A 27,836-nucleotide genomic window follows, 5' to 3' on the forward strand; every position below is an offset into this window, starting at 1 on the left:
AAGGCTCCTTCTCTTAATTTTCTCCCCAGCTCACTGGTTGCTGCTCCTCAGTCCCCACTGCTGATTCTTTTATTTCTTATCACTTCTGAGGGTTCAGATGGTCCAGGGCTCAGGCCTTTGCCTGCTTCTTTTTTGTCCACACACACCCTTCATGATTCCTCTTGGCCTCCTGGATTTAAATATTACTCATGGGCCAATAAGTCCCTGACTTATTGTCAATAAGTCCCATAACCTCTCTCCTGAACTTCAGACTTGGACATTCAACGCCCTCCTTGGTATCTGTAATATCTTCTAAACCAAACTCTCCTTCTTCCCCTAATCCTACCCTGTTCATACCCTTCCCTAGCCCAGTTTATGAAAATTTCATCCTTCTAGTTTCTCAGAACAGCAACAAGAAGTCATCCTTTTTTTTTTTTAATTAACATATATTATTTGCTACAGGGGTACAGATCTGTGACTCATCGGTCTTATACAATTCACAGCACTCACCATAGCACTTACTCTCCCCAATGTCCCCATCACCAGCCACCCTATCCCTAGTCCTCCCTCCCCCCAGAAACCTTCAGTTTGTTTCCTGAGATTAAGAGTCTCTTATGGTTTATGTCCCTTCTGATCCCATCTTGTTTCATTTTTTCCCTCCCCAACCCCCAAAACTCCCCACCCTGCCTCTCAAATTCCTCATATCAGAGAGATCTTATGATAATTGTTGTCCTCTGACTGACTTATTTCACTGAGCATAATAGCCTCTAGTTCTATCCACATTGTTGCAAAAGTCAAGATTTCAGCTTTTTGCTAGCTGTGTAATATTCCATTGTGTATCTGCTTCTTTACCCATTCATCTGTTGATGGACATCTAGGTTCTTTCCATAGTTTGGCTATTGTGGACATTGCTGCTATGAATATTCGAGTGTACGTGCCCCTTCAGATCACATTTGTATCTTTGGGGTAAATACCCTGTAAGGTAGCTCCTTTTTCAACTTTTTTGAGGAGCCCCCATACTGTTTTCCAGAGTGGCTGCACCAGCATGCATTCCCACCAACAGTGTAGGAGGGTTCCCCTTTCTCTGCATCCTCGCTAGCATCTGTCATTTCCTGACTTGTTAATTTTAGCCATTCTGACTGGTGTGAGGTGGTATCTCATTGTGGTTTTGATTTGCATTTCCCTGATGCCGAGTGATGTGGAGCACATTTTCATGTGTCTGTTGGCCATTTGGATGTCTACATAGAAGTCATTCTTGACTTCTCTCTTTTTCACCATGTGACCAAACTAACAACAACAACGAAAAAATGCTACTGGTGCTGCTCACCTCTCCAGATCTATTTCCCCACCTTCATTAGCACTCCTTTGGCTCAAGCCATGTGATTTTACCCTGCTTTCTTGCAGAAGCCCCCAAAGAATCTCTCTGCTTCGTCCTTAGCTCACTGAGACTCCATTCTCCATGCAACAGATTTATATCATCATCCCTGTGTTCAAAACACCACAATAACTCTCAGTTGTCCACACAGTGAAAGACAAGGTCATCACACATGGCCCACAGACTCCTTGCTAATCTGTCCCCTTCCACCAACTCCCACCCATGTCTGCCTGGTCCTCTTCCTCCCAGCAGCAAAGGCCTCCTTGAAGTTCCCTGAAAAAAATACCAGTCATTCTCCTACCTCCCATCCCCTGCCCAGTGAAGTTATCCTTCCTGCCTGGAGGCCTCTTCTCTGACATACACTGGGCAAACATCCCTGCCACTGTCAATCTTCACTCAGATCTAGTCCTTCCTGTAAAGGCCTGTATCCCCTGACCTCCCTTGTTACAATTCCTCCTTCCTTGTTACAGTTCCTCCCACCCAGCAATCCTGCTCCCATTTGTCTTACTCAAAACCACTTTTTTCATTTTTTTGACAGAAACTGACATCTTTACACATAGTATATGATTTTCTTATTATATTTATTGTTTATCCTTTTTCTTGCCCTATTAAAATGTAAGCTCAGTGAAGCCAAGAGTCTTTGCCTGTTTTATTCACTGACAGATCCGAAGTGTCTAGCATATGGCCTGACACACAGCGAATGCTTACTAAATGTGTACTGCATAAAGGAAAGAAATAAATCTGTAGCCATATAGACATAATAAGACTGTGTAAATTCATACTCCAAACTAGGGGCAAAGGAAGAACTGGAGCCAAACTAAATAAAGGCACAGGACACTTTTCTTTGAAGCAAGGTATCGTCAATGAGGTTCTCCAAGAGAAAGCTCAAAGCCCTTGGTACACACACACATACACGCGCGCACTGACTACCACTTGCCCCGAAGTTAAACAGTTTAATCACTTGTAAACTATATTTCCTAGATGTATTTACGGCTTTGTTTTTGGATTTTTGATACAGTGAAAAAGATGCTTTTCACTTCATTTCCCCAGAAAGGCTCTAAATTAATAACACCTCACTCAGTCCTCTGAGGTTTTAGTTCTTTGCTGTTGATCCGTTTTTCCCTCGCAGCAAATTGGCAGACTGACTTTCTGTCCCACTTCTTGTACTGCCAGAGCAAACATTTCTGAAATCTTTAATAATTCAGTGGATTGAAAAGTAAATATTTACACCCTTTCTCTGTTTGGGCATTTTGATTTGATTATTTGATTTGCAAATTTTGTGACAGCCAAATCTCCTCTGGAAAGCTGGGGAAAAGTTATAAAAACACTAAATTCTGTGCCGGCAAGTTTTACTTCATTCAAATTAGTCATTTTAGAAAACTGACTTTCAGCACATGATGTCTAGAAATTCAAATGATAATCAGGACTGGCTCATGTTTTTGCTTTCTAAGCCCATTGTGATGCTTTGCTAGAAGTTTCGATTTAGATCTATTGCAGTGAGGCAGGTCATTTCAGTAAATGACCCCATGCATCAGAAAGAGCATACTGACAATATCCCAGAGATTTAAAAACCATTTTTTGCTTCCATACCTTTTTCTTCTTCTTCTTCTTCTTCTTTTTTTTTTTTTTTATCTTCCTTAGCCAGACAGAGATGATAAGCTATCATGAGCCAAATGTCCTCATATTACTGCTTCTGGGTCAACAAACTGAAGTTACTCTCTTGTTGTACCAACAGACATCATTTCCACATAATGACTGGAAAAGGCAGTGTCACTAGAGCATAGTATATCAAAAGGGTAAGAAGTGCAAAACCAATCCAAAGCATTTGATTGATTAAATCCCTCAGTACTTTCTCAGTTTGTAAAAATGCTAAGAGCTATCAAGATAATACCATACTCCCAATTAAAGAGTTACGTTTACCCCAGGCTTAGGTATTTGTTGAACTCAGTCTCGAATAGACATACTTTATTTAACTCCATGAGTTATTCTTTTTTAAGTGTTATTTCATTGTGTGAATTTTTATTTTACAGGCAAGAGGAAAAACTATTAGTGATGCTTGTGACATGACAGCCTTCACACTCCCCTCACTTTGACTTAGACAGGCTCCTTCCTTAGTATAGGTCCCTGATTTCCTTTTTCGTAGATCATTTAATGTAGGAAACTTGATACTGTGTATTATTTTTCTGCCCCTTAAGATATAAATCTTCAGGTTTACAATCCAAGAATGTCTTTCTCAAGGACCTGAGTCATCCCTTGAAATGCAGTCATCAAAAAAAATAGTGCCTCATTTCCCAGTCTCTGTGGGAGGGTAGGAGCCTAATTTCCATAATCACCAATTAGCACATTGACCAACTTCCCCCCTAATGTTCTTGAGTACTTTTGTACTGGCTCAGCCCAGTGCTTAAAAACTCTCGATTGGATTATTTGTTCTTTGGGTGTTGAGTTTGCTAAATTCTTTATAGATTTTGGACGCTAGTCCTTTATCTGATATGTCGTTTGCAAATATCTTCTCCCATTCTGTCAGTTGTCTTTTGGTTTTGTTAACTGTTTCCTTTGCTGTGCAAAAGCTTTTGATCTTGATGAAATCCCAATAGTCCATTTTTGCCCTTGCTTCCCTTGCCTTTGGCAATGTTCCTAGGAAGATGTTACTGCAGTTGAGGTCGAAGAGGTTGCTGCCTGTGTTCTCCTCAAGGATTTTGATGGATTCCTTTCGCACATTGAGGTCCTTCATCCATTTTGAGTCTATTTTCGTGTGTGGTATAAGGAAATGGTCCAATTTCATTTTTCTGCATGTGGCTGTCCAATTTTCCCAACACCATTTATTGAAGAGGCTGTCTTTTTTCCATTGGACATTCTTTTCTGCTTTGTCGAAGATTAGTTGACCATAGAGTTGAGGGTCTATTTCTGGGTTCTCAATTCTGTTCCATTGATCTATGTGTCTGTTTTTGTGCCAGTACCATGCTGTCTTGATGATGACAGCTTTGTAATAGAGCTTGAAGTCCGGAATTGTGATGCCACCAACTTTGGCTTTCTTTTTCAATATCCCTTTGGCTATTCGAGGTCTTTTCTGGTTCCATATAAATTTTAGAATTATTTGTTCCATTTCTTTGAAAAAGATGGATGGTACTTTGATAGGAATTGCATTAAATGTGTAGATTGCTTTAGGTAGTATAGACATTTTCACAAAATTCTCCTACCCTTTGTTTCAAGAGTTGAGTTCAGTATCTCTCCCCTATTGCAATAGTTCTGACCCTCATTACTGTAGTTATGAACAAAGTCTGTCTGGTCTGTTTACCCAACCCAGTGCAATTATTCTTTTGAGTTTTTTTTAAGTTTTATTTATTGTTGAAGTATAGTTGACATACAATATTACATTAGTTTCGGACATAAACAACAGTGATTCAACAATTCTATACATTACTCAATGCCCATCACAATATAGTCATCATCTGTCACTATATAATGTTATTATGATGTTACTGGCCATATTCCCTACGCTGTAATTTTCATCTCTGTGACTATTTTTTTTTTTAAAGATTTATTTATTTGAAAGACAGCATGTTTGAGTGCGTGCATGTGAATGGGGGAAAGGGCAGAGGGAGAGAATCTTCAAGCAGACTGCTCCAATGCAGAGCCCTATCTCACAATCCATGAGATCATGACCGGAGGTGAAACCAAGAGTCCAACGTTTAACTGACTGAGTCACCCAGGTGCCCCACTCTCCGTGACTTACTTATTTTTTAACTGGAAGTTTATACTAGTGCAATTTTTTTTTTTTGCAGGAGGCTAGCTGTGGGTTTCTTATTTGGAACAATGTGCTTTTCATTTTCCTGTCTCATGTATTATAGTCCCCCAGAAACCATTCCACAATCAGAGTTCAGGAAGGGAAGACAAAGAACAATGCTTAGAAGAGAATGAGGGTCTGACTGGAAGCTCAGCAGCGGGATTCTTTATGGTAGTGACATTCTGCAGAGACTACTGCACATCCGCTCCATCTATTATACTAAAGAATGTCACAACTAACTGCAGGCAATCTGAATAGCAACAAGAAGTGTCATGGAGCCCCTCCGGCAAAAGGGAATGGCCTTTGACAAGAAAACAGTCATGGAATGGACTGGCCACTAAAATTGGCATTGCATGCCAACAAACATGTAGGGTTAGGACCAACCCAACCACACTCATCAGATAACTGCTGACCTGGGACGTAAGGATCACACCAATGATCCTGGGGTAATCACCCACACAACAACCAACATATGCCAGGGGAGCCTCTACCCAGCGATGCCATGTATCATCTGAGTTCCTCATATACCAGCTGTCATTTTTGAAAGAACTAGAAGAAAGATTAGGAAATCGGAAAATCTGAGCATTTATCTGGAAAGGACTGGCACAACCAAAGGAGGCTGCTTTACCCAGAAGATGCCAGAGGGGCATGAGGTGACCTGATATGTGGGCACATATGGGAAACAGTCTCTAAACTAAAAAACAAGTAGGATCTTCCCACCTTGAAACGAAACTCACAGATGCTAAAGTGTTGACAACTGAAAACTATGTGGTGTTTCCATGTTATTCCTCAACTAACATAACCTTCACACACTCAGAGATTTGAAAGTGGCCGAGAAAATCAGATCAACTAATATTTCAGATCCAAATGATTAATGTACTGTAGTATCTTCATGAGTATTTTCTTTATGTGCCTAACATCTCCAAAGCCGCTGATTAAGTATTTCATACAAATTACGATTTTATAAACCTGTATGTGAATTGCGAAGAACAATTCTATTTGCAGGAGTATATGGGTGGTCAACCAGAACTGATGCTTTTATCTGAATAAAAATATATTCGGCCCATGTGCAGTAGATTCTCTGCTCTAGATTCAGCACTGGAGAGAAGAATCGCTCAACAGTCATTGAGTATCACAATGGTAACTGGCACCAACTAGACAGAGAAGCAAAAAAAAATTATACATATATATAGTGTGTGTGTTTATACATATATAATATATATAATGTGTTTATATATATAAACACACACACAGACACACGCACACACATACACAAACACTGCTTTTAATAGGTATAATGTTCTACAATAGCATGGGGGAGTGGGATACAAATAAAATTTAGTATCTGAAGCCAGCAAGTACAATATTTCCCCCATGCACACATTCAATTCTAGAAATGGTTTCCAGTTGCAGACACTTTTGCTACATAGACAAATGAATTGCTTCCTCTAACATCCAAGCACCCTAGCCAGCTCCATCTGGCTCCTGGCCTATGTACAAATAGAGGCGCACACAAGAGTTATGTTTTCATGAAAAATACAGAGAAAAAATATGCTATTATGGGTTTTATGTCAAAGGTGTGATATATTACCATTAATTTTGTCAGTGATTGACATACATTTGGATTTTTAAAATTATGCTCTCACATGTGTTTTAAATGATCTCTTTACCTCTTTTAAATGATCTCTTGAAACAAATCTAGTTTCAACAGATTTAATTTGGGGATATTGTGTTAAACTAGTGAAGAATGCAAACAGATGTAAGTGTTAACAAACCATTGCTGGCAATTTTTCCAATCAAGCACTTTCATATAGCAATCTGATTTTAACCTAGGGCTATGAACTTGCTACATTGTCATCAAATCTCCTAAACTGAGGGGTAAATAACTTCTAAAACTATCTGCCACTAATTATTCTGTATTAGAGAGAGCAGGCACATAGCACCTTGGCTTCACCAAGATAAAAATCCCCTCAGCCTGAGGGAGCAGGATCAAGTCTGTCAGGATGCAAAAGGTACAGAAGTGCAGGCAGAGGAGGAAAAAGCACATCATTTTTCTCTGTTTCTCTCCATCTTATTTCTATTTGTAATGCATAATGGAAAGTTCTAAATTGTCCATTTTGATAAAAAGAAAGTCTCACAAAGCAACCTCATTTCCACTCAAACCAGGGAGGACTTTCATACGATTGTCAGGCCACCTATCATAGTTCATGGCTCCCAATGTATATTGATCCAATGAGTCATAATAAAGCAATGCTTCCAGCTGGGAATGAGAGTTAATACAAACACTTTCTGGATCAGAAAAGACGGACAAAAAAAAAAAAAAAAAAAATAGGTCATGCTTCTGCCTAGCCAATTTCAAATTGCTTCTGGCGATACTGTGAATCTCATCCACACCCCTGCGTTTTCCACACACTATGTTACTACCAAGGAGAATGGCAGCAACTGAAAAACAGCTCCCTAGCAGAGCAGTTCAATGCTCGTGATGACAGCTACCGTAATTGCAAAATGCAAATCCTTTTGACAAGCACAATGGAAAATCAATTACCAGCATGGATTATTACACTGAAATTGTCACTGCTCTTTTTATTTTCTTCTCTGAAAATAAAAAAAATTAATAAAGATCCATTTGGAACATACCTTCAGAGTTCAGAATCTTGCATCTTCATTTTAAAATTATCACAAAAGAAATTTTTTAATTTTTACTAAAAATGAATAGGAATGAATGAATATATACATATATACATAAATACAAATATATAAATAAAGGGCAGAAGGAAACTTTTGGAAGTGCTGAATATGTTTAAGGCCTTGATGATGGTGATGGTTTCATGGATGTAGTTTTTTAAATTTTTTTATTTGACTACAATTGAACCACAATGTTATATTAGTTTCAGTGGAATATAGCCATTCAAGCGTCTCCATACGTTCTGCTGTGATCACCACAGCGTAGCTACTTCTGTCCCCATACAATGCTACTACTGTACCACTGACTATATTCCCTATGTTACACCTTTTATTCCTCTGACGTATTCATTCCACAACTGGAAGCCCATACCTCCCACACTCCTTCACCCACTTTGCCCATCCAGCCACAGCTTCCCTCTGGCAACCGTCAGCTTGTTCTCTGTATTTATAGGTCTGATTCTTCTTTTTGTTTGTTTATTCATTTGCTTAGTTTTTTAGATTCTACACATGAGTGAAATCATGGTATTTGTCTTTCTCAGCCTGACTTACTTCACTTATTAGCATAATACCTGCTAGGTCCATCCATGTTTGCACAAATGGCAAGATCTCATCCTTTTTTATGGCTGCACAAAATTTTGTTTTCCACAGTGGCTGTACCAATTTACAGTCCCACCAATAGTGCCCAAGGGTTCCTTTTTCTCCACAACCTCACTAACACTTGTTATTTCTTGTCTTTTTTATTTTCACCATTCTCACAGGTGTCAGGTGATATCTCACTGTAATTGATTTGCATTTCCCTGATGAGTACTGACATTGAGCATCTTCTCACGTGTCTGTTGGCCATCAGTATGTCTTCTTTGGAAACATGTCTATTCAGGTCCTCTGCCTAGTTGTTAATCAGATTGTTTTGTTTTTGTTTTGGTTTGGTTTGGTTTGGTTTTTGTTTTGGTGTTGAGCTATATTAATTCTTTGTATATTTTGTATATTAACTCCTTAATAGATATATCATTTGCAAATATCTTCTCCCATTCAGTACGCTGCCTTTCTGTCTTATCAATGGTTTCTTTTCCTGTGTATTAGTTTTCATTTTGATGTAGTCCCAATAGTTTATTTCTGCTTTTGTTCCCCTGGCTTCAGGAGATAGATATAGAAAAATATTTTTAAAGCTGATGTCAAAGAAATTACTGTCTGTGCTCTGTTCTAGGGTTTTTATGGTGTGAGGTCTCACATTTAGATCTTTAATTTTGTGTTTACTTCAGCATACGTTGTTAGAAAGTGGTCCAGTTTCATTCTTTCACATGGAGCAGTCCAGTTCTCCCAGTACCATTTAATGAGGAGACTATCTTTTTCTCCCATTGTATATTCTTATCTCCTTTGTCATAGATTAATTGGCCATATAATTGTGAGTTCATTTCTGGGCTTTCTATTCTATTCTACTGATCTCTGTGTCTATTTTGTGTACCAGTACCATACTGCTTTGATTACCACATCTTTGTTGCCTATCTTGAAATCTGGAATCGTGATACCTCCAGCTCTACCCTTGTTTCTCAGAATTGCTTTGGCTGTTCAGGGTCTTTTGTGGCTCCACACAAATTGTAGTGTCATTTGTACTAGTCTGGTGAAAAATGCTGCTGGCATTTTGACAGGGACCACGCCAAATCTGTAGATTGTTCTGGGTAGTATGAATTATGGGTGTATTTTTACCTCCAAATGCATCAGGTTGTAAACAATGAATATGCACAGGTTTTTGTATATCAATCATACCTCAAAGTGGCTTTTAAAAATTAGCAATTTGTAATTTTAGGAAATATGAATGTAATATTTCCAGAGTCAGCTTGGCCTAAGAGTCAATCATAAATGTCAACAGTTTTATATGTCTATTTAAAGGCACTAATTCTCAGTAATCAAAAAACCACCAACAAACGAAAGTCCAGTACCAAGTGGCTTCACAGGTGAATTATACCAAATCTTTTAAAGAAGAGTTAATACCTATTCTACTCAAACTATTCTCAAAAATAGAAGAAGGAGGAAAACCCCCACACTCATTCCATGAAGCCATCATTACCCTGATATCAAAACCAAATAAGGACATTACCAAAACAAAACAAAACAAAAACTATAAGCCAATGTCTCTGATAAACACAGATGCAAAAGTCCTCAACAAAATATTAGCAAATCAAATACAACAACACATTTTTAAAAATCATTCACCGTGATCAAGTAGGATTTATTCCTGGGATACAAGGGTCGTTCAATATTCACAATTTTTTAAATGATTTCATTTATTTATTTGTCAGAGAGAGAGAGGATAAGCAGGCAGAATGGCAGGCAGAGGCAGAGGGAGAAGCAAGTTCCCTGCCAAGCCAGAAGCCCGATGCAGGACTCAATCCCAAGACTCTGGGATCATGACCTGAGCCAAAGGCAGCTGCTTAACTGACTGAGCCACCCAGGCATCCCCAATATACATAAATTAATCAATGTGATATAGCATATCAATAAGAAAAAGGGTAAAAATCATATGATCACTTCAATAGATGGAGAAAAACCATTTGACAAATTACAACCATTCATTATTAAAAAACAAAAAAAACAAAACAAAACAAAACAAAAAAAAACGGGACGCCTGGGTGGCTCAGTTGATTGGACGACTGTTTTTGGCTCAGGTCATGATCCTGGAGTCCCACATCAGACTCCCAGCTCCATGGGGAGTCTGCTTCTCTCTCTGACCTTCTCCTCGTTCATGCTCTCTCTCACTGTCTCTCTCTCAAGTAAATAAATAAAATCTTTAAAAAAAAAAACAAACCAACCCTCCACAAAATAGATTTAGAGAAAACATACTTCAACATAATAAATAGTGAAAAAACCACAGCAAACATCATACTGAGTAGGCAAAAACTGAGAACTTTTCCCCTAAGGTCAAGAATAAGACAAGGATGTCCACTCTCACCACTTTTATTCAATACAGTACTGGAAGTCCTAGCCATAGCAATTAGACAATGAAAAGAAATAAAAGACATCTAAATTGGAGGAAGTAGTAAAATGTTCACTATTTGCAGATGACATGATACTATATACAGAAAACCCAGAAGACTCCAACAAAAAACACTAGAACTTATAAATGAATTCAATAAAGTTGTAGGATACAAAATCAATGTGTAGAAACCTGCTGCATTTCTATACACTAACAATGAAGAAGCAAAAGAGAAATTAAGAAAACAACCCCATTTACAATTGCACCCAAAACAATAGGGTAACCAGTAATAAACCTAACCAAAGAGGTGAAAGACCTGTACAGTGAAAACTATCAAACACTGATGAAAGAGATTAAGGGTGACACAAAGAAACAGAGATATTCCATGTTCATGAATTAAAAGAAAAATATTGTTAAATTGCCTACACTACCCAAAGCATTCTACACATTTAATGCAATCCCGAATGAAATATCAACAGCATGGGACACCTGGGGTGACTCAGGTGGTTAAGCTTCCTACTCTTGATTTTGGCTCAACTCATGATCTCAGGGTTGTGAGATTAAGCCCTACATAGGGCTTCATGTGGGGCATGGAGCTTGTTTAAGATTCTCTCCTCCCCTTCTGCCCTTCCCCCTACCACTTGTGTGTACTCTTTAAAAGAGGCAAGAAAAAAAGAAAGAGAAAAGTTAGAGGTACCACAATTCCAGACTTAAGTTCTATTACAAAGCTGTAGTGGTTAAAACAGTATGGTACTGGTACAAATAGATACACAGAGCTCAATGGAACAGAACAGAAAACCCAGAAATGAACTCACAACTAAAAGGTCAGTTATTCTTTGACAAAGGAGGAAAGAATACCAAATAGGAAAAAGTCTCTTCCAAGAAATGTGTTGGGAAAATTAGACAGCAACATGCAAAAGAATGAAACTGGATCACTTTCTTACAGCAGATGCAAAAATAAACTCAAAATGAATTAAAGACCAAATATGAGACCTGAAGCCATAAAAATCCTAGAAGAGAGCACAGGCAGTAATTACTCCGACATAAGCCATAACATCTTTCTAGATATATCTCCTGGAGCAAGGGAAATAAAAGCAAAAATAAGCTACTAGGACCACATCAAAATGAAAAGCTTCTGCATAGCATAGAAAATAATCAACAAACTGAAAGGCAACTCACTGAATGGAAGACAGTAACTGCAAATGATACATCTGATAAAAGGTTAGTACCCAAAATATATAAAGAACTTATAAAATTCAACACCCCAAAAATGAATAATCCAACTAAAAATGGGCAGAAGAAATGAACAGACACTTCTGCAAAAAAGATATCCAGATGGCCAAAGGACACATGGAAAGATACTCAACATCACCCATCGCTGGAAAATGCAAATCAAAATTACAATGAAATATCACCTCATGCCTGTCAAAATGGCCTAAAATAAAAAAGACAAGAAATAACAGGGGTTGGCAAAGATGTGGAGAAAAAGGAACCCTTTTTCGATGTTGGTAGAATGCAAACTGGTGCAGCCACTGTGGAAACAGTGTGGAGTTTCCTCAAAAAATTAAAAATAGAACTACCCTATGATCCAGTAATGTGCGCTACTGGGTACTGACCCCCAAAATACAAAAACACTGATTCAAAGAGATACGTGCACCCCTAAGTTTACAGCAGCATCATTTATAATAGCCAATTTATGGAAACAGCCCAAGTACCCATCAAGCAACAGATGGATAAATAAGAGATGGTATATAGATGCAATGGGATATAATTCAGCCATTAAAAAAGGATGAAATCTTGCCATTTGCAGCGTCATGAATGGAGCTGGAGAGTGTAATGTGAAGTCAATAAATCAGCCAGAGAAAGACAAGTACCATATGATTTCACTCACGTGTGGAATTTAAGAAACAAAACAAAGGAGTGCATGAAAAAGAGAGAGTGAGACAAGCCAAGAAACAGATTCAACTACAGAGAACAAACTGATGGTTACCAGAGGGGCAGGGGGTGGAGGAAAGGGTGACTCTGGTGATGGGGATTAAGGAAGGCAGTTGTGATGAGCATTAGATGGCGAACGGAACTGTTGAATCACTATACGGTACATCTGAAGCTAATATAACACTGTGTGTTAACTATACTAGAACTAATAAAAATAAAGATACAGATCTTTCCAGTATAGATGCATAGTTGAGTAGAAGGATACTGTGTCATGTTATGCACTCATTATACAATTTTTGAGTCTATCATTTTTAACAAAATTATATGTAAGCCTGGATACAAACTTCCTAGCATTTTATGTTCCTTTACATAAAAACAGGAGGGACAATACAAAGGGATGGGTATCACATAGAACTCCCAGATGACCCACCAGTAGAGTTTTAAGAAGAAATTCATGATTTGCATAATTCTTGAAAGATGATGCTTTCAAAAAAAGAAAAAAGGCTTTTTGCTTTTGCTATGCTGACATCCTGTACCTTTAGAATAAAAGATTTGTCTAGGTCAATAAATGAGCTGAGAAAAAACCATCAGGAAATGTCTCTAGATCAGAAGTCATGACCAAATCACTTAGAGAAAACCCTTCCTTCTTGAGCTCATTTCCTCTCCTCAGCTCCTTAGGCCAGCCTTTTTCTGTCTCCTTCATAAGGCTCCCTTTCTGTAATTCTGTTTAAAAAGCTAATACAATTTTCTTCTCCTCTTTTACTTTTCATTCTCCGTGGACTACACTTCTCGTGCCTGTGGCTGCAATGATTAGCTTTTTGTTTTTGGATGATGACGCCTAAATCGTTATTTTGAGCTCTGACTTTCCTTTGAAATCTGTATCCCCAATCCTGAATGTTTCCTATACATCTATTCATGGATGCCCTATAGATATCTCAAGCTCAACATTCCAAAACTGGATGCCTTACCTCCTGTCAGAACCAGATGGCCACATCATTTCAATCTTTGCTCAGACTGAAATCTTAAAATCACTTCTAATTATTCCCTTTCAATAATAGAAGCAGAAGCCTCTAATATGTAGAAATTGCCAGATCTGGTCATTGTTACCTCCAAAGTGATTTTCACTGTAGCCTTTGCTTTTCATGGTCCCTACCTTGGTTTGAGCCCCTCTTAGTCTAACCCCTCCGGTAAAAACTTACTTTTTGTACTTATTTGTTAGTTGCTAGGGATATAGTCTTGAACTGAGTACATGAAAGAATGAAAAGATGAAAGCACGTGAGTGATCTTAGTGAGGGGGCACTGGCAGTGCTCAGTGATCTGTGGGTACCCCCTTAGATATCAAATGCTGGAAGGGCAAAAAGAGAAGCTTATAAAGTCAAGGGTAATGGCTTGGAAAACTTTCTAGATGGTGACGCTGACAGTAAACTCATCAGTGGACGGGAAATTTGGAAGACATCAAATGAAAGACACAGGAATCCTGAGGCAGCTTGAAAGATACAGGATACTGTGGACCGATTCGCTTTCGAACAGAGGGACAGCTCTTCCAGGACGGTGACTATGAAGGAAGCAAGGCCAGTGGGATTTGGCTACATTTATGGGCTTTGGAGAGGAGGACAGGAAATTGTGTTCCTGCCTGATGTCCTACCCTTCTGGAAATCTTCAATATGTGCCTCTTAAAGAACCAATCTATTTTTGTCATTGTTCCCAGAGTCGCTTTAGTAAAAGGAAGATGAATAATTTTTCTGGTGACAAAAGGAATCCTTTTAGGCAGGGCATTTAACGCAACTTCAGTTTGGCACTGGAGGCACTGGAGCCTCCGAAAACTGTACTTTTCTATGAAGCCTATTCTCATCCTTCACAATTTCACTTGACTGCTGTGTGTTCCTCTGCCCCTCACCCAGCCAGGACTTTCCCTCCTCCACCTCTCAGCAGCATCTCAAATAGCGCCTCTCCCACAGGCTGGCTTGTTACTTCCAAGTAACTTCCTTAGTAACAAGAAAGAATAGAGTTTATTTACATTTGTTAAATTAATAACTAAGAATCAAAACTCCGTATTAGAATATCACTGTCATACTTAAATCCAACCTTGTAAAAACTTTTGTGAGCTGGTCAGACATAAAAGTGAGGCTTGCCATTAGCTGCACTGTTACCATTTGAATACGGCCGAATTCAGATTAACAGAACTAAATTAGACACTGAGATGACTCCGGAAGGCCAAAGGTCTGTAAGAATTCTGCTTTCTTCTAACGAAGGAAAATGATGGACTTTTTTTTAATGAGGAAAGTTGACATTTCAAAGTATCTTAAACTCTCTTTTTGCCATTTCTTTTATAAAAAATAGTTCTGATTAATTCTCATCAATCTTTTTTTTTTTTTTGGAGTATCTGAAATGTGTCCTGAATTCCAATGAATAAATGAATATTTGGTGAATACTGAACTGATTTAATAAAGTGTCTTAACTAAATACCTAACATTTAAGTTACTGTGGTGTAGATTACAAAGCAGTTAGATCTCATGTTTTTGAACTATCTAAACAATATTAAAATTTCCTGATACAGGCATAAATAAAATGCCAAAAACTTGAATCCAGGAAGGGCTATGAAACTTAAGACATTTCTAATTCTTAATGAAAATTATGAAGGGGTGCCTCCGTCGCTCAGTTGATTGAGCATCTGACTCCTAATTTCAGCTCAGGTCATGATCTCAGGGTTGTGAGATCAAGCTTTGAGTTGGTTCCCTGCTCAGCACAGAGTCTGCTTGAAATTCTCTCTCTCTCCCTCTGTTCTCTCCCCACTCACACATGTGCATTTTCTCTCTCTAAAATAAAATAAAGAAAGAAAGCGAAGAAAGAGAGAAAAAGAAAATCTTTAGAAAACTATGAAAGCATAAGGAAATAGAAGAATATGAAATACTACCTTCTTTAAAATCTCTAAATGCCATCCCTCGTAACAAAGAATATAGAATTTATCTCCCTAATCACACCGACTGGCTATGGTTTTCACTACTAGACCACACATAAACTTTTCAGAGAAGGCTACTACATACAAGGAATTATCAATATTGCTCTAATCACCACCACTAATATCACAGTTAGTAAACCAAATGCGATCAGTATATCTACTAGCACATACATAGTCAAAAGGAATGTCAAGAATGACTCTGGATCACTAGTTATAAATAGAAGCTACCCATGTGCTTCCCTGTTCTGACTCACTTGGTTCTCACAAGTCTATGAGAGGGAAACTACTATTTTTCCAGTTTAGACATGAAGAGAACGAGGCAAAGGGAGGTAGTATTCCCTTGTGAAAGGTCACAGAGCTAAAATCAGACAGAGCCCTGTTGACCCCGGAGCCTGTCTTCATCACAGATGATATGGCTTCCATCTTTAGGAAGTCTGCTTCTTATGAAACAGGAAGTCGACACATGAGCAGGTGACATGTATTATATGCGGAACTGAAAGAGGATATACACTACAGAAGTTTAGGATCTGGAGAGAGTTGCTGGCTGAGTGATTAGCGAGAGAGAAACATTCCTTTCAGGTTCTAGGGTAGGATTTTGAAAGGTCTAAATGAAGGGTTGGAGCCTTCCAAGCAGAGGAATGATACAAGGGCAGACAGATGCAAGGCACATTTTTCAGAATGGCAGTAATTGGACTGAAGGGAGAGAGGGGGCATGGAGAGGGCAGTGGTCATTAAGGCAGGAAAAGAAAGTGGAGCCAGACTGTAGAAAGTCTTTCATTCAAAGCTAAGAAAACAACTGTCAAGCTTGCAGCATCTGAGGATCACTTAGAGCGTGTTTTGTTTTGGGTGCACGGAGGGATCACCAACTTTAGATAAATTAACATCAAAAACGACAATCTATAATTTTAAATGCAAAGAATAAGTAAGATTTAGGATCACTAATAAGATGCATGCTTATTCACATTGTTCTACAAGAAGGTATTATTTGCGATCTTTTACCAAGCTATACTCAGATTAATGATGGATAGCTTGATCTGTCTGGGCCACTGACACAGCCAGCAGCTCTAACTTCTCACTCTTGATAGTCACTCCATAAAATATTTTAACTCCTATTCTTAGGTCACTGAGAAAAACAGGAAACTTTGTGGCTCTGTCGGAGATTTCTGGATATTTGGATAAAAGACAGACATTAAATGGAGGGCTGTTCTCCTTTTAGCATAAAATCAAATAGTATGTCAATCAACATGTCCAAACCCAAAAGCTGTAGTTTGAATGTTTCAACTTGGGGTATACATTCTTACACACTTTCTTTTTGTATGTGGTTCTAGAAACAAACTTTTTACACTATGCTAAAGAACTTACAGGGGCAGGGGCTCCTGGGTGGCACAGTTGGTTAAGCTTCTGACTCCTGGTTTCAACTCAGGTCATGATCTCACGGTTGTGGGATGAAGCCCCAGGTCAGGCTCTGCACTGGGTGTGGAGCCAGCTTAAGATTCTCCGTCTCTCCCTCTCCGTCTGCCCCTCCCACTTGTGCTCTCTCTCTCTCTCAAATAAATAAATAAATTGCCTTTTTTTTTAAGATTTTATTTATTCATTTGACAGTAGGCAGAAAGGCAGGCAGAGAGAGAAGAGGAAGCAGGCTTCCCGCTGAGCAGAGCCCAACGTGGGGCTCGATCCCAGGACCCTGGGATCATGACCTGAGCCGAAGGCAGAGGCTTTAACCCACTGAGCCACCCAGGCGCCCCAATAAATTGCTTTAAAAAAAAAAAAGAGCTTACATATGCATGAGTATACCAAAAAACCATTTGTAAATATATACATATATTTACATATGTATTATATATATACATATATGCAATAAGCAATCAAGTACTGGGAACACATCAAATTCATGGTTCAGGTCTTTTGCATCATAGTCCAATTTGTAAAAGAAATTCTAGTATTTTTCCCCAAGATCATTATATTTTGACTCTCAGGAGATAAATTCAGGTAGGTGGTATGCTAGCAAGTGTTTAACATGTCCTCTGGGGAATGTGCAGGGGAGGGAGCCCTGCGTTGTAGCATTCGTCAATTCCTGTGGTGTAAATGCTCCCCCAGTGGCAGATTTCAAGTGCCCAATTCGCTGACGCAGACGTGGGCAGAGCTGCAGACAGTGGGCCCCCACCCGCCAGCAGGTTACTGACCACAGCTCAGATGAGCTGCTTGAGCGATGCGGCCAGAACCGTACTGCAGTTATGAATTTCTCAGTTATAGCCTCGGGGATGAAAAATGCACGTTTCCCCCTAACTCAATCTAATTTTCTCTCTTGACTTTCTATTCTGTCTAACGTAGAAAATCAATCTAATCATTTTGGAGGAACTCGGTCCTGTTCATGGATTACTCAGTTGATTCAGGATTTTATTCCTGTCACCTTCGGCTTCCAGATGTTTACAGGTGTCTGTTTCCCTTCATGTCGGCCCTGAGAGCCAGGGACAGGAAGACTACTTCCTGGTCTTCCACACGTGCAGTCGAGCAGCTTCCCCTCTGCTGTCATCACCCGCTGAGGGTTGGTCAGGACGTGCTTAATCACAGCATTTGGACGTTCTTCCTCCCATCCAAGGTGTGACCTTCTGCGCACACCCACCTCCCCACTAGCTATCTCCTGCATTCATTCTTGGCACCCACAGTATCTCCTGGTTCTTGCCACATGCCATCTGGGCCTCACCACCACATCTACGCTGCAGCGACAGAGTGCTCTGGTGACTTGTCGTGGGTGGGCAGCTCCCCTCCATCACCCACTCCGCTCACAGCCTCCACGGGCAGACTCCTGAACGTGAATGAACATTCATGTGACAGTCCTGACTGTGAACTTCATCTGAGGCAGGACTTCAAGGAAAACAAGTCTTCACACGTGCTTGTTCATGTCCAACCCTCTTCCTACTTTTCCAAACCCTCTTTCTCTCTTCTCCCCATTGGGATACGGGGGAAAGGGATTCCTTTGGGCTGCTCATTTCTCCTTCAAATTCTTTATAACCTAGACCTCAAAGGTACCCACTTAGTTTGTTCCCAAGATGTGCAGTGACCCCCTTTCTTTAATTGGGTGACAGGTGTCTCTCTGAGCTGGCAGAGGAGCTGAAGGACAGGTAGGGAGGTCATATCCATTTCTGCTCCCCAAATCATCCCCCACACAGAAATATCTCTGAAGGAATTATTATTGTCATTAAAAAAGTTTTTATGTCTTCCTTCATTATAGGAATTTATGGGCTCACCCTTCCCCACAATAACTATTGTGCTTTAATGCAGAAAAGCAGAAGCTATTGCCCACTTGTTTGCACAATACCATGGAAAGAACTCCCTACCGCCCACTTCGCAGTGACCACAGTTTGGTAAGACCGTAACACTGAGACCGGCGACTGTCTGCCAACCATCTTCTGTGAATGAAGCCGCTCCTGTCCACCCACTGCTATCTCAGTCCAGCCCCGCCGCACATTCCAGGCTGCCACATGGCACATCAGACGAACCGGAACAGGAGAAAAAGTATTTTTTTTCCCCCAGTATGGGTCACCAAGACAAACCAGACTGAAAGACTGATGAGTGGTTTTGCTATTATAAAGGCAGAAGCAGGATTAAAACTCAGAAATCAAAGTAGTTCTCACATCGAAGAAAGCAGGAGTCTGCTAGCATTTTCTCATAATAGCTACTCTTCCACATTCAGAGCCTCTTAGAAAATATAGGTTTTGATAGTGTCTTTTGATAGAGGAGTTCTGCAAAACTTATTCTACTTTGCTCCCTATCATATCAATAATGAGAAGGTTTGGGGGGTTTTGTTTTGTTTGTTTATTTGTTATAAGGAGTCCAGCTTGGATGCCTATGTAGTTCTTTCTTTTCCATTACAGAAAAAAATTCATAACCTTCACATTAGAAACACTAGTTTTTTTCTTGTTATAATGTACTATTCTCTATTGATATTCTCTACTTGTTGAGACATTATTCTCCTCATTTCTTTTGGTTACTTGAGGATACTTAAGACAGTTGATTTAAAGTCTTTTTCTACTAGATCCAATGTCTCTGCTTCATCTCTCCAGTGCTTGCTTTATTTGGATGCTTGTATGAAATCACCACACTCAAATATTCACATACCTATCCCAGCTTGCGTGTTTTGTTCTTTGTGCTAAAATCATGGTCATTCCATATAGTTAGGGTATTATTGAAATTTCTATTTCTTACTTTTTTATTCCATTGATACTTTATGCATCAGTGAGCCCTTTATGGGTTTGTGCTACTCACAGAATTAATGCCATGTAATATTTATTAGATTTATTAGATTAAATAATTAGATTTGTAGAACAAATATAAGAACCCACAAATTAAGCAAAGATGGGTTAGAGAAGCTACACTCTGTTGGTAAATAGCATGTTGGTAAATAGTAAATAGCATGTTGGTAAATAGTAAATAGTAAATAGCATGTTGGTAAATAGTAAATAGCAGGTTGGTAAAATAGTAAATAGCAGACAATTCACAGATTATCTTACTATTAAATCTGAAAAAGTTTATGAATATTTTTCCTCTTTCCTTAAAACTACCAAATTATCTGCTCAACCACTGCAGAATATTAGCTAGACTTTAGAAAACATTTTCAGAAACATCTATAAGTGCAATGAAGTTGGGGTTGATACCTGAAATAGGCAAAAACAAGGTCACAGCTGCATTTGAAAGTGGATTTTTATTGAGGAAAGCCTCAAAATTGAATGAGCAGTTATGGGTCTATTAAAATAACCTTAGTTAGAAACCCAAAAACTGCAATAGGGTAATAGCAATGGAAACAAACAAAGAAACAAAATATAAGAGAGAGATTTCCTGCATCCACACATAGAATTTATCATCTTCAGAAGCAAGGATCAAGGAGAGAACTAAAAGTCTAAGAATGTTAAGCCATGGTGATTAAGATAACCACCAGGAATCAGAAAAGAACAATAATTACAAGCAGAAGCGGGTCTGGAGGTGTTATATTTAACTTAATATTTAACTTAAGATATGTTGAGCTTTTTTATAAAGACAAGACATCTCTTAGGCAGCTCGAAAATTCCAGCAGGCAGTTGAAAATACAAGAAAGAAGATTGTTAGACATGTTTCTCCTCCAGCGCAAATGTGGGAATTGTCTGCACAGACCTCCTCCTGAGGCCCTGGCAGAGGGCCAGCTCGTTCTAGGAGGGCATGAACAATGCCAAGGTCAAGGAAGACGCTTTGGAAAAACCCACATAAACATTCTCATTTTGGCACAGAGTCTCTGATCCTGTTTTTCATTTTTATATGGTCAGATATTTTTATATAGTCTTTTAAATCAGTTACATTTTATATGGCCAATTATATTGTCCATCTTACATGTGTCCCTTTTATTTTCTATTGTTAATATTCATTACATGTCAACTTTTTTTTAAAGGGTAGAAAAGATAAGAGAAAAATAACAATCCTCAAATCACTTAAACAGGATTTGGGGCTAGCTTTCTACTTAAATTATTAGACCTTTAAGGACCTGACAATTCCCACTGAGGGAGAAAATCTTTGATATAAAGTTCTATTTGAGAAGAAACAAAGAGAGAGCCTTACAAAATCCTGTAATTTTTCCACATCTTTTCTCATGGAAGTACATCTGCAGGGGAGCCTTCAAAGGGGTTATAGTAAAAAATCAAATGAGATAATTTATGGGAACAGGTTTTAAATTACAGATCATTAGACAGAGGATGATAACAATAGACAGACACAGAATATATGAAGTGATGTCAGCAAGATGGTAGAGTAAGAAATCTCCTGCTCATATCTACCCACAGCAACAATAATTTGGCAACCCTCCATGGACAGAAAAGTGCCATCACGGGAGCTCTGGGAACCAGCCACAGGCCAGAAGCAATTCTGTCCTCCCAGGGTCCCTCCAGGAGATACAACTGATGGCAACCCTGGAGGGAGGCTCTCCAGTTTCCATCCAGAAGGAGATCCTGAAACAGCTCTGTAACTGGGCTCCAGCCCCTCCTAGCAGTTCTGTCCATGAGGAGACTGGACCAGTCCCTCACTGCCCAATCAGGAAGTAGTCCTGCCCCTCCAGGAGCCTGCCCCCAGAGGTCAGTTCTGAAATCTCAGTCTGACTGTGGATCTTGAAGGGGTCCTGTACCCCATTCTAAACCCTGTCAGCTGCAGTCCGGAAGCAGTCCTGCCCACTCAGGCCCATGGAGGGAGACACACCCACTCTAGTGGTAGGCCTGCCTACTTTGACCCTACTGGACTGTGAAGTGGCCCCGTGACTTGGCTCCAGGCCCTATTAGCCACAGTCCTTGAGTAGTCCTGCCCACCCAGGAGTCTGGCAGGAGACACTTTCTTCCATGACCTTGAAAGCAGGCCTGCAGACTTTGGTCCAAGCTGTGGACCCTGACACAGCCATTTGAATCAGTTCCAGACCTTCTCTGACACAGTCTAGGACCAATCCTGCCTGCCCAGGGACCTGTCCCATGATCCTCCTTCAAATGCAGACAACAATGCAAGGTTATACAGATCACAAAAAATCAGGCAGACACAACACCACCAAAGGACACTAATAAACATCTAGCAACTGACCCCAAAGAAGTGAAGATCTTCAGACTGCCTAACAAAGAATTCAAAATAATCATGAGAAAGAAGAGGAGTCAAGATGGCGGAGAAGTAGCAAGCTGAGACTGCTTCAGCTAGCCGGAGATCAGCTAGATAGCTTATCTAAAGATTGCAAACACCTGAAAATCCATCGGCAGACCGAAGAGAAGAAGAACAGCAATTCTGGAAACAGAAAAACAACCACTTTCTGAAAGGTAGGACCGGCGGAGAAGTGAATCCAAAGCGACGGGAAGATAGACCACGGGGGGAGGGGCCGGCTCCCGGCAAGCAGCGGAGCAACCGCGCACAAAATCAGGGCTTTTAAAAGTCTGTTCCGCTGAGGGACATCGCTCCAGAGGCTAAACCGGGGCGAAGCCCACGCGGGGTCAGCGTGGCCTCAGGTCCCGCAGGGTCACAGAAGGATCGGGGGTGTCTGAGTGTCGCAGAGCTTGCGGGTATTGGAACGGGAAAGCCCGCTGCAGAGACAGAGCCGACAGTAAGCTCGCAGCTTGGGGTTACCTTGAACCGGTCGCAGGCTCGGTGAGCTCGGAGCGCGGCCGGAGGTCAGGCAGACGGGAGTAACTGGGCGCTGTTCTCTGAGCGCGCACTGAGGAGTGGGGCCCGGGGCTCTCGGCTCCTCTGGGCTGGAGACCAGGAGGCCGCCATTTGTATTCCCGTCCTCCGGAACTCTACGGAAAGCGCTCAGGGAACAAAAGCTCCTGAAAGCAAACCCGAGCGGATTACTCACGCAGGCCCCCGGTAAGGGCGGTGTAATTCCACCTGGGGCAAAGACACTTGAGAATCACTACAACAGGCCCCTCCCCCAGAAGATCAACAAGAAATCCAGCCGAGACCAAGTTCACCTACCAAGGAGTGCTGTTTCAATACCAAGGAGAGCAGCAGAATTCCAGAGGAGGAGAAAGCCAAGCACAGAACTCATGGCTTTTTTCCTGTGATTTTTTTTAGTCTTGCAGTTAATTTAATTTTTTCTTTTTCATTTTTTTTTTCTTCTTCTCGCCTTCAAGTAAAATTTTTTTTTTAGCTGTTACCTTTTTCTTTTTTAACGATTTTTTAGTAGTTTATCTAATATATATATTTTTTCTTTTTTACATTTTTCTCAGGTGTTTTCTTTTTTAAAAAATTGTTTTCTTTTCTTTTTTTTTCTTTTCTTTGTTCTTTTTTTTTCTTTATTCCTTTTTGAACCTCTTTTTATCCCCTTTCTCCCCACTCACGATTTTGGATCTCTTCTAATTTGGTTAAAGCATATTTTCGTGGGGTTGTTGCCACCCTTTTAGTATTTTACTTGCCCCTTCATTTACTCTTATCTGGCCAAAATGACAAGACGTAAAAATTCAACACAAAAAAAAGAACAAGAGGCAGTACCGAAGGCTAGGGACCTAATCAATACAGACATCGGTCATATGTCAGATCTAGAGTTCAGAATGACAATTCTCAAGGTTCTAGCCGGGCTCGAAAAAGGCATGGAAGATATTAGAGAAACCCTCTCGAGAGATATAAAAGCCCTTTCTGGAGAAATAAAAGAACTAAAATCTAACCAAGTTGAAATCAAAAAAGCTATTAATGAGGTGCAATAAAAAATGGAGGCTCTAAATGCTAGGATAAATGAGGCAGAAGAAAGAATTAGTGATATAGAAGACCAAATGACAGAGAATAAAGAAGCTGAGCAAAAGAGGGACAAACAGCTACTGGACCACGAGGGGAGAATTCGAGAGATAAGTGACACCATAAGACGAAACAACATTAGAATAATTGGGATTCCAGAAGAAGAAGAAAGAGAGAGGGGAGCAGAAGGTATACTGGAGAGAATTATTGGGGAGAATTTCCCCAATATGGCAAAGGGAACGAGCATCAAAATTCAGGAGGTTCAGAGAACGCCCCTCAAAATCAATAAGAATAGGCCCACACCCCGTCACCTAATAGTAAAATTTACAAGTCTCAGTGACAAAGAGAAAATCCTGAAAGCAGCCCGGGAAAAGAAGTCTGTAACATACAATGGTAAAAATATTAGATTGGCAGCTGACTTATCCACAGAGACCTGGCAGGCCAGAAAGAGCTGGCATGATATTTTTAGAGCACTAAACGAGAAAAACATGCAGCCCAGAATACTATATCCAGCTAGGCTATCATTGAAAATAGAAGGAGAGATTAAAAGCTTCCAGGACAAACAACAACTGAAAGAATTTGCAAATACCAAACCAGCTCTACAGGAAATATTGAAAGGGGTCCTCTAAGCAAAGAGAGAGCCTACAAGTGGTAGATCAGAAAGGAACAGAGACCATATACAGTAACAGTCACCTTACAGGCAATACAATGGCACTAAATTCATATCTCTCAATAGTTACCCTGAATGTGAATGGGCTAAATGCCACTGTCAAAAGAAACAGGGTATCAGAATGGATAAAAAAACAAAACCCATCTATATGTTGCCTCCAAGAAACTCATTTTAAGCCCGAAGACACCTCCAGATTTAAAGTGAGGGGGTGGAAAAGAATTTACCATGCTAATGGACATCAGAAGAAAGCAGGAGTGGCAATCCTTATATCAGATCAATTAGATTTTAAGCCAAAGACTATAATAAGAGATGAGGAAGGACACTATATCATACTCAAAGGGTCTGTCCAACAAGAAGATTTAACAATTTTAAATATCTATGCCCCCAACGTGGGAGCAGCCAACTATATAAACCAATTAATAACAAAATCAAAGAAACACATCAACAATAATACAATAATAGTAGGGGACTTTAACACTCCCCTCACTGAAATGGACAGGTCATCTAAGCAAAAGATCAGCAAGGAAATAAAGGCCTTAAACGACACACTGGACCAGATGGACATCACAGATATATTCAGAACATTTCATCCCAAAGCAACAGAATACACATTCTTCTCTAGTGCACATGGAACATTCTCCAGAATAGATCACATCCTCGGTCCTAAATCAGGACTCAACCGGTATCAAAAGATTGGGATCATTCCCTGCATATTTTCAGACCACAATGCTCTAAAGCTAGAACTCAACCACAAAAGGAAGTTTGGAAAGAACCCAAATACATGGAGACTAAACAGTATCCTTCTAAAGAATGAATGGGTCAACCGGGAAATTAAAGAAGAATTGAAAAAAATCATGGAAACAAATGATAATGAAAATACAACGGTTCAAAATCTGTGGGACACAACAAAGGCAGTCCTGAGAGGAAAATATATAGCGGTACAAGCCTTTCTCAAGAAACAAGAAAGGTCTCAGGTACACAACCTAACCCTACACCTAAAGGAGCTGGAGAAAGAACAAGAAAGAAACCCTAAGCCCAGCAGGAGAAGAGAAATCATAAAGATCAGAGCAGAAATCAATGAAATAGAAACCAAAAAAACAATAGAACAAATCAACGCAACTAGGAGCTGGTTCTTTGAAAGAATTAATAAAATTGATAAACCCCTGGCCCGACTTATCAAAAAGAAAAGGGAAAGGACCCAAATAAATAAAATCATGAATGAAAGAGGAGAGATCACAACTAACACCAAAGAAATACAAACTATTATAAGAACATACTATGAGCAACTCTACGCCAATAAATTTGACAATCTGGAAGAAATGGATGCATTCCTAGAAACATATAAACTACCACAACTGAACCAGGAAGAAATAGAAAGCCTGAACAGACCCATAACCAGTAAGGAGATTGAAACAGTCATTAAAAATCTCCAAACAAACAAAAGCCCAGGGCCAGACGGCTTCCCGGGGGAATTCTACCAAACATTTAAAGAAGAACTAATTCCTATTCTCCTGAAACTGTTCCAAAAAATAGAAATGGAAGGAAAACTTCCAAACTCATTTTATGAGGCCAGCATCACCTTGATCCCAAAACCAGACAAGGATCCCACCAAAAAAGAGAGCTATAGACCGATATCCTTGATGAACACAGATGCGAAAATACTCAACAAAATACTAGCCAATAGGATTCAACAGTACATTAAAAAGATTATTCACCACGACCAAGTGGGATTTATTCCAGGGCTGCAAGGTTGGTTCAACATCCGCAAATCAGTCAATGTGATACAACACATCAATAAAAGAAAGAACAAGAACCATATGATACTCTCAATAGATGCTGAAAAAGCATTTGACAAAGTACAGCATCCCTTCCTGATCAAAACTCTTCAAAGTGTAGGGATAGAGGGCACATACCTCAATATCATCAAAGCCATCTATGAAAAACCCACCGCAAATATCATTCTCAATGGAGAAAAACTGAAAGCTTTTCCACTAAGGTCAGGAACACGGCAGGGATGTCCATTATCACCACTGCTATTCAACATAGTACTAGAGGTCCTAGCCTCAGCAATCAGACAACAAAAGGAAATTAAAGGCATCCAAATCGGCAAAGAAGAAGTCAAATTATCACTCTTCGCAGATGATATGATACTATATGTGGAAAACCCAAAAGACTCCACTCCAAAACTGCTAGAACTTATACAGGAATTCAGTAAAGTGTCAGGATATAAAATCAATGCACAGAAATCAGTTGCATTTCTCTACACCAACAGCAAGACAGAAGAAAGAGATATTAAGGAGTCAATCCCATTTACAATTGCATCCAAAACCATAAGATACCTAGGAATAAACCTAACCAAAGAGACACAGAATCTATACTCAGAAAACTATAAAGTACTCATGAAAGAAATTGAGGAAGACACAAAGAAATGGAAAAATGTTCCATGCTCCTGGATTGGAAGAATAAATATTGCAAAAATGTCTATGCTACCTAAAGAAATCTACACATTTAATGCAATTCCTATCAAAGTACCATCCATCTTTTTCAAAGAAATGGAACAAATAATTCTAAAATTTATATGGAACCAGAAAAGACCTCGAATAGCCAAAGGGATATTGAAAAAGAAAGCCAAAGTTGGTGGCATCACAATTCCAGACTTCAAGCTCTATTACAAAGCTGTCATCATCAAGATAGCATGGTACTGGCACAAAAACAGACACATAGATCAATGGAATAGAATAGAGAGCCCAGAAATAGACCCTCAAATCTATGGTCAACTAATCTTTGACAAAGCAGGAAAGAATGTCCAATGGAAAAAAGACAGCCTCTTCAATAAATGGTGTTGGGAAAATTGGACAGCCACATGCAGAAAAATGAAATTGGACCATTTCCTTACACCACACACGAAAATAGACTCAAAATGGATGAAGGACCTCAATGTGCGAAAGGAATCCATCAAAATCCTTGAGGAGAACACAGGCAGCAACCTTTTCGACCTCAACCGCAGCAACATCTTCCTAGGAACATTGCCAAAGGCAAGGGAAGCAAGGGCAAAAATGAACTATTGGGATTTCATCAAGATCAAAAGCTTTTGCACAGCAAAGGAAACAGTTAACAAAACCAAAAGACAACTGACAGAATGGGAGAAGATATTTGCAAACGACATATCAGATAAAGGACTAGTGTCCAGAATCTATAAAGAACTTAGCAAACTCAACACCCAAAGAACAAATAATCCAATCAAGAAATGGGCAGAGG

The 27,836-nt window shown here is 39.6% G+C and overlaps 1 protein-coding gene across 3 annotated transcripts in view; it reads right to left on the reverse strand.

Annotated features, from left to right (window-relative positions):
* Positions 1-27,836, reverse strand: part of CNTNAP4 (contactin associated protein family member 4) — a 238,891-nt gene that overhangs the window by 165,523 nt on the left and 45,532 nt on the right. The gene's annotated exons all lie outside the window — the stretch shown is intronic.

The sequence above is a fragment of the Mustela nivalis genome, assembly GCF_964662115.1.
Source record: "Mustela nivalis genome assembly, chromosome: 18".
NCBI classification, from domain to species: Eukaryota; Metazoa; Chordata; class Mammalia; order Carnivora; family Mustelidae; genus Mustela; species Mustela nivalis.